The sequence below is a fragment of the Asparagus officinalis genome, chromosome 2 (genome assembly GCF_001876935.1).
Source record: "Asparagus officinalis chromosome 2, Aspof.V1, whole genome shotgun sequence".
Taxonomy (NCBI): Eukaryota; Viridiplantae; Streptophyta; class Magnoliopsida; order Asparagales; family Asparagaceae; genus Asparagus; species Asparagus officinalis.
In genome coordinates this window covers 83,746,833-83,754,655 of record NC_033795.1, presented here as the reverse complement: position 1 = coordinate 83,754,655, position 7,823 = coordinate 83,746,833, and positions in this window count along the sequence as shown.

The window sequence follows — 7,823 nt, the reverse complement described above, 5'->3', positions numbered from 1 at the left end:
ATCCATCATCTGCATCCAAAACCAAATGATCTCCAACCTGTGTCACCTTAGCTGGAATCCCAAATGACGCAGTATGATCTGGAGTATGTGGAGTAATCTCCACCCAACGTGGAGTAGCATCACTCTCCACCTGCTGCGATATCCAAATGACCTGATCAACACTCTCCACCTGCCGAGAGTCAAAAGTGACATACCTGCTCAGAACAAAATCAGAAGCTCCCAAACGATAATCAACTGAGCCTCCGAACCCCAAACGCGCAATCGGATCCAATCTCACATCCACGATGTGACCAAATGCTGGGTATCCAAATATCCGACGCGACCCAAAATCTGAAGCAGCTCCACCAGATCTAATAACTCCTAAAGCAGCAGTCGGCGACCTATGCATAAGATGACCCAAATATGTCGAAGCCCGCACACCAATGCCAATGCTCGACATCAAACGCCGATCCTCCTCCAGAAAGGAACGACCCATCGAAACTGTCATCTCATCTCGTCGCCCCAAAGTCTCCACACCAATGAAGTGTCTCCTATTGCCGTGAGCTCGGCACCAACGCAAGAAAGGACCCCTACCAAAGCTGAAACAATGAGTTACCTTTCTGCCAATACACTTCTTCCAATTGTTGTTGACTTCTAGGACTTTACACCAACGGGAACTGGTCGCGACCCAATAATGCCTAGAACAATCACCAACTGTGGAAACCAAGATACGATTACCTCCCAATGATGCCTCCTTGGAAGGCCCCCAAATGCCTGACTGAACACCTCCAAAAAGACCCCTCGCTCGATGGATAGAAGTGCCAAACTCCACCACGGTCTCGCTCATCCTAATGTGCTCACAGGACTTCAATCTGCAGGTCATAGCACTCCTCAACAACCAATGCACGGTATTACCAATCATATACCCCAGCACCAAACAATGCCACAGTCTAGCCGAATCTGATGAAGTCGTCATTTCCCTATCAATCACCGTGCTTCCGTGCAAATAATACAAATTTCTTCTTCTGACGCCCTTCATCACAATCATGGACCCAAATGTAACCTTCAAGCGTGCATCCGCCAAGGTCACCCTATAGCCAGCTGCCTCCAAAGCTCCAAGTGAAATGATGTTCTTCTTCAACTGAGGAACGAACCTCACTCCAACCAACTCCCGAATCACCCCGTCACTCATCCTGATCCGAACAGTACCAATACCACCAATAGAGCATTTGTGATCATTCCCCATGAGCACGAAATCCCCTCTTTCCAACTCCTGAAAGCTGGAGAACCAATCCCTCCTAGGGCAAATGTGGTATGTAGCACCCGAATCCAATATCCACTCTGTAGAGTAGGCAACACAAACTGACGGCAGTGCAGATAACGAGTAGCCCGAAGAATCCGAATCTGAATCGTTGCCACTAGCCTTGACAACATTCGCCTCTGAAGCTTGAATAGCTTTTCCCTTATTCTTCCCGGCTCGATCAACTAACTTTGGGCAATCGGCTTTCCAATGTCCATCTTCTTTGCAAAAGGCACATTGATTCTTACGAACTCCAAGATGTGCCCCTCTAGACTGCGACCTCCCACTACGGTTTGGACCCTTTGCTCTTGCGACCAACGCCCCCGCTACCGGCTCAAACGAAGTCTCCTTATCCTTCTTTCGAAGCTGATAATTCACAAGTGCAGCGGTGACCTCACTATACGAAAGAGATGCCTTCCCATTAATAAGAGTAAGAACGAAGGTCTCATATTCCTCGTCAGGCAAGGAACTCAATAGCAACAACGCCTTGTCCTCATCTTCAATCTTAACATCCACATTCGCCAAATCCGCAAGAAGCTTCGTGTAGTGGTTCATGTGATCACCAATGGAGGTTCCTTTCTTCAACTGGAAGCGGTAAAGCCTCCTCTTCAAATGCAAGCGATTCTCCACACTCTTGGTTAAATACTTGCTCTCAAGGATCTCCCAAATCTTCTTTGCAGAAGTCTCATTGATCACATCATACTTTAGATCTTGAGTGAGACAAGACCTAATCACACCACACGCCGTTCGATTCATCTTTTTCCAAACCTTCTCATCAATGTTGTCCGGTTTCCCGTCCAACTCCAACGTATCTTCCAAATTTTGCGCGTTGAGCGCATCCATGACTTCGCATCGCCAAAGTCCAAAATTGTTTGTGCCATTGAACTTTTCCACGTCAATCTTCATCGAGTGGATATTCAAGCTTTGGACGGTCTTCACGCCGGAAGTACTGCCCACAACTCCTTCTTTCTCGGCCATAATCCTCAAGGCACCACCAAACCAATGCGGAAACAAACGAGAAATAGATCCAAACTGAAAAAGACGAGATTTTTACAAAAAAAGATCCCACCTTTATCACCAAACGAAGCCCTAGATGAACTTCCAAAGCGATCTACTCCTCCAAATAGCCCAAGCGTTGCCCGTGCTCTGATACCACTTGTTGTGACTGATGCTTTGAGAAACCAAACCAACGAACGCCGAGAGAAAGACCAAACAAAACACAAACACCAAGGTTTTACGTGGTTCGGCAAATTGCCTACGTCCACGGGGCAAGAAGGGGGTGGGTTTTCACTAATAGAGAAGGAGAGTACAAATTGAGATTACAAATCGCTCAAACGAACCAACTAATCTCACCAACAAATCTCTCAATCTCTCAACCAATAACCCTAACAAATAGCTCAGAAAGATCTCTCTTTTTCTGTGCTCCAAAACCCCAAAACTCTCCTCACAAAACCCTCAAATCGTATTGGTATTTATACCAAAACAGAAACCCAAACAGACTGCAAATAGGAACTCTAACTTTCCAAAAAACCCGTCATAAGTCGACTTATCAGTCTGCATAAGTCGACTTGGCAGAGCGAAAAACAGCAACTGGAGAAGAGATCATAAGTCGACTTATCAGACCTGATAAGTCGACTTGGCAGAGCAAAAAACCAACAATCCAGAGCAGAACGTAAGTCGACTCATGCACCAACATAAGTCGACTTACCATAAGTCGACTTATGCCTGTGCATGAGTCGACTTATGACCAAAAATCTGCTTTTTCCAATTCGCTCTGATACCACTTGTTGTGCACGGCGCGGAAGCCAAACAAACAACCAACTATGATGCTTTGAGAAACCAAACCAACAAACGCCGAGAGAAAGACCAAACAAAACACAAACATCAAAGTTTTACGTGGTTCGGCAATTGCCTATGTCCACGGGGCAAGAAAGGGGGGTGGGTTTTCACTAATAGAGAAGGAGAGTACAAATTGAGATTACAAATCGCTCAAACGAACCAACTAATCTCACCAACAAATCTCTCAAACTCTCAACCAATAACCCTAACAAATAGCTCAGAAAGATCTCTCTTTTCTGTGCTCCAAAATCCCCAGATTTCCTGCTACAAAACCCTCAAATCGTATTGGTATTTATACCAAAACAGAAACCCAAACAGACTGCAAATAGGAACTCTAACTTTCCAAAAAACCCGTCATAAGTCGACTTAACAGTCTGCATAAGTCGACTTGGCAGAGCGAAAAACAGCAACTGGAGAACAGATCGTAAGTCGACTTATCAGACCTGATAAGTCGACTTGGCAGAGCAAAAAACCAACAATCCAGAGCAGAACGTAAGTCGACTTAACAGTCTGTATAAGTCGACTTACCATAAGTCGACTTATGCCTGTGCATGAGTCGACTTATGACACAGAATCTGCAAAAACCTGAATTTTCCAAATTTCTCCACAGAATGGTGTGGATGATGAAATCAATGGCAACTCTCTTCGTCGAGACGATCTAAAAATGTTGAGTGCGATGAGAAAGAGTTTGTTGAGGCTTTGAGATCTAAACTTTCAATCTAATATATTCTCTAATCAAAACCCTAGAACGCTCTCCTCTATCTATCTCTTTCAATCATATAGTCTTTAATCAACTAGGAAAGAGATATTCTAAACCTAGTAGAAGTTTGAGATAAAAAGGAATGACGAGCAGTAGTGATTAAATCTTCAAATCTGCAATCAGCCAACTTTACCATTGATCATTGCTCATGACCATCGTGGGTCCCTAAGCACCATTGATGGATTCATGTAATCCATCGATGAGCTAAAATCTCGTCTTTGGAATTTTACAATTGATTCATGTAGATCATCAATGACTTCGTGAAATCGTTGGGTCCCTGATGACCATCGACGTACAAAGGTTGAACTCAACATCTGTGTTAATTTTCGTATCGTTTCGCCTTGCACATGTTTTATACATGTATTCACATGTACTATATCATCTTAAATAAATATTAATATCAAACAATAGCTATTGTACGAACTACGTCCTAAAATAATCCTCTTGAATGTTAATTGTGATCATCCTTACGCCCTTTAAGTTTTTTTTGCTCCATCAAAATGCATTAGATCATGTAAAACGATGGTATATACCTATTGAGACATTTAGTTTTATACCAATGCTCTGGTCAGATTGAATGTTAATTGTAATACCCTAACTTTTATTTCACTACTCTATATTTGAAAATTGTTGTCCTCCGATAATATATATAATTTATTAATACATCACACTATTTCTGATTTATAATCTAATTTAATAACTAACTATCATTAATTAATAATAATTAATTAATATAAATAGAACGTGTTCTTATCTAACTACTAAATATTTATTTATAAGATTTACATTACATAAATACTTATCAATAACTAGCATATCAGCACATGCAAATGCACATGTAAATTATATCTAACTACTAAATATTTATTTATAAGACTTACATTACATAAATACTTATCAATAACTAGTATATCCGCAGGTGCAATGCGCGTGTAAATTATATTAAACTTCTATCTATATAGTTCTAGCTCGATCCTGCATGTTAATTCTGTTATAATCGTTTCATGTGCATCTGTGACACGTCTCGGGAGAAAACAAGTGCATAATACATGTAATTCAAGTAATAATAATTCACTAAAAAAAGGTATATTTATCTTTTATGCATCTAAAATTTATTTTTTGGCGGGCAGGGGTCAACAACAATAGGATGTTGACAAATACAATATCTAAATAATACGATCTTTGTCTACCCTCACAAAGATTTTTTTTTTTAAATAGTGTAGTATAGATGTATGACAAATACAATTTGAGCGTTCATTATCCTATAGCTGAAATTTTTTTTGGAAGAAAGAGTAAACTGAAGAAAGACTAAACCTGGGGAAAACAGTGAAATTTTTACTGAAGAAAGAGGTAAACTGAAGAAGCAAAGCACCCAGACCCAGGGTCAAAATTTTAGCCTGAAACGTGCAAGTTTTGGAATTTTTATGCACAAGATTGAATCTTTAGATTATATATATTTGATTCAAACCTGTGTCTCCTTTCTCAAGTCGAATGTGAAACTGAGTGAAGAGCAGACAAAAGGAAAGAGACAGAAATCTAAGCAGAAAGTACAAAATGGATCATCAAGCAGCAAATATTTTGTCATCCAAACACAATCCCACCTTTAGTCATCTCATGTTCTCGGATTTCTTGAGCATTTGCTCTGCAGCTCTTCAAGTTCTTCGCCTTTCCAGCCTAAGAATTATTCTCTCTGTATAGAATAATTCTGCTGACTGAACAAAAAGATAAGAATAGTTCACTTGTATAATTTTTATTACCCACTAGGTATTTTTTTTGGACGCATATTTGAGAGAGGATTTTGCACGACATTATCCACTTAATTATTGAGATAGTGTGCATTATATTCAGGGAACCTTGCTATACATTGGAAATACTAAGATAACAGGATTCACTAGAGCTGCAAGTTTATATTCAAACCTGACATTTTTTTTTGAATGTTTAAACTTGTCGCCGATTGATGTAAAGAAACTATACATTGCCAACCATTTGTCCCGACCCCAATTCCCGAACCTAAAAGAAATATTGAAGCCGGACTAAACCTGTGAAAAATCCATCAAAAATATACATTCATCAAAAGACTATCAAAATAATCTCTCATTGAAATAAAACCAACAATAAATATTCTCTATAATCCCAAAAGTCAACATTAATCCAATTAACTGTTGGATTTGGGGGTGGAAACCAACCTCCGCCGCCGGCGAGGAGCTCCGACGAGCTCCAGATGACGCAGGCGAACGCACCCCTCGACGAACGCGATCTTCGACGAACGCACCCCTCGACGAACGCGACCCCGACGAACGCACCCCTCGACGAACGCGACCCCGACGAACGCACCCTTCGACGCTGGCGACAGGTTGTCGCCAGCCTGTCATCTTCCCCTATATAAGAAACCCGATGCCCTAGGGTTTTTTAAGCTGTGCGGCGCTGAGCTTCTCCCCTCTTCCCCGATTTTCTCTGGCGGCGGAACTCCCAGAAACGCAGCAGCGTTCTTTTCCTCTCCATTGAAATCGCAGCAGCGATTTGGGCATGTATGAGAAGCCATCAGCCGCGAACAAAGTTCATTTGATGCGGTGGTTATTCAATCTGAAAATGGCGGAAGGCGCGTCAGTAGCACAACACCTCAATGAACTTAATACGGTTACAACCCAATTGAGTTCAGTTGAGATTGAGTTTGATGAAGAAGTTCGGGCGTTGATATTGTTGTCTTCCCTACCAGAGAGTTGGAACGCTACAGTCACAGCTGTGAGTAGCTCGTCGGGAAAGAAAAAGTTGAAGTTCGGCGACGTTCGTGATTTGGTTCTCAGTGAGGAGATCCGACGGCGAGAGACTGGTGAAGCTACAACCTCTTCAGTATTGCATACAGAGTCAAGAGGTAGAAATTTAACCAGAGGAAACGGACGGGGCAAATCAAACTACAGTGGTAGATCAAATGACAGGAGGTCCAAGTCAAGGAATCCAAGCAACAGCTCGAAGGCTATCGAGTGTTGGAATTGTGGAAAGACCGGGCATTACAAGAATCAGTGCAAGAGTGCACAGAAGGAGAAGGAGGCGAAGGCAGAGGTGAATGTCACCTCCACTTCAGGAGGAGACGACGCATTGATATGCTCTTTGGAGAGCAAGGAGGAATCTTGGGTGTTAGATTCAGGAGCGTCGTTCCATGCTACCTCTCAGAAAGAATTCTTTGAGAAGTATACCCCCGGAAATCTTGGATACGTATATCTTGGTGATGATCAACCATGTGCTATTGTGGGCAAAGGCGTGGTGAAAATTAAGTTGAACGGGTCAGTATGGGAGCTGAAGGATGTCAGGCATATTCCCGACCTGAGAAAGAATTTAATATCCGTAGGCCAGTTGGCTGGCGAAGGATACACCACAACCTTCCATGGAGATGATTGGAAGATCTCAAAGGGCGCAATGACAATTGCCCGAGGTAGGAAGACTGGTACCCTATATATGACAGCAGGTGCACGTTGTTCGATCTCAGTTGCAGCAGGCAATGAGACTTCAAAGCTGTGGCACCAGAGACTCGGTCATATGAGTGAAAAGGGGATGAAAAACATGCACACAAAGGGAAAACTCCCAGGACTGCAGTCAGTGGAGATGGATATGTGTGAAGAATGCATACTCGGAAAGCAGAAGAGAGTCATCTTTCAGACAAGTGGCAGAACCCCCAGGAAAGAGAAGCTAGAACTCGTTCACTCAGATGTTTGGGGACCAACAACCACCGCGTCCACTGGTGGAAAACACTACTTCGTGACTTTTATCGATGATCACTCTCGGAAAGTGTGGGTCTACTTTCTGAAGCATAAGTCAGAAGTATTTGAAGCTTTCAGGAGATGGAAAGCTATGGTCGAGAATGAGACGGGTCTGAAAATAAAAAAGCTCAGGACCGACAATGGCGGTGAATATGAAGACACCGGATTCAAGAAGTTTTGCTATGAGCAC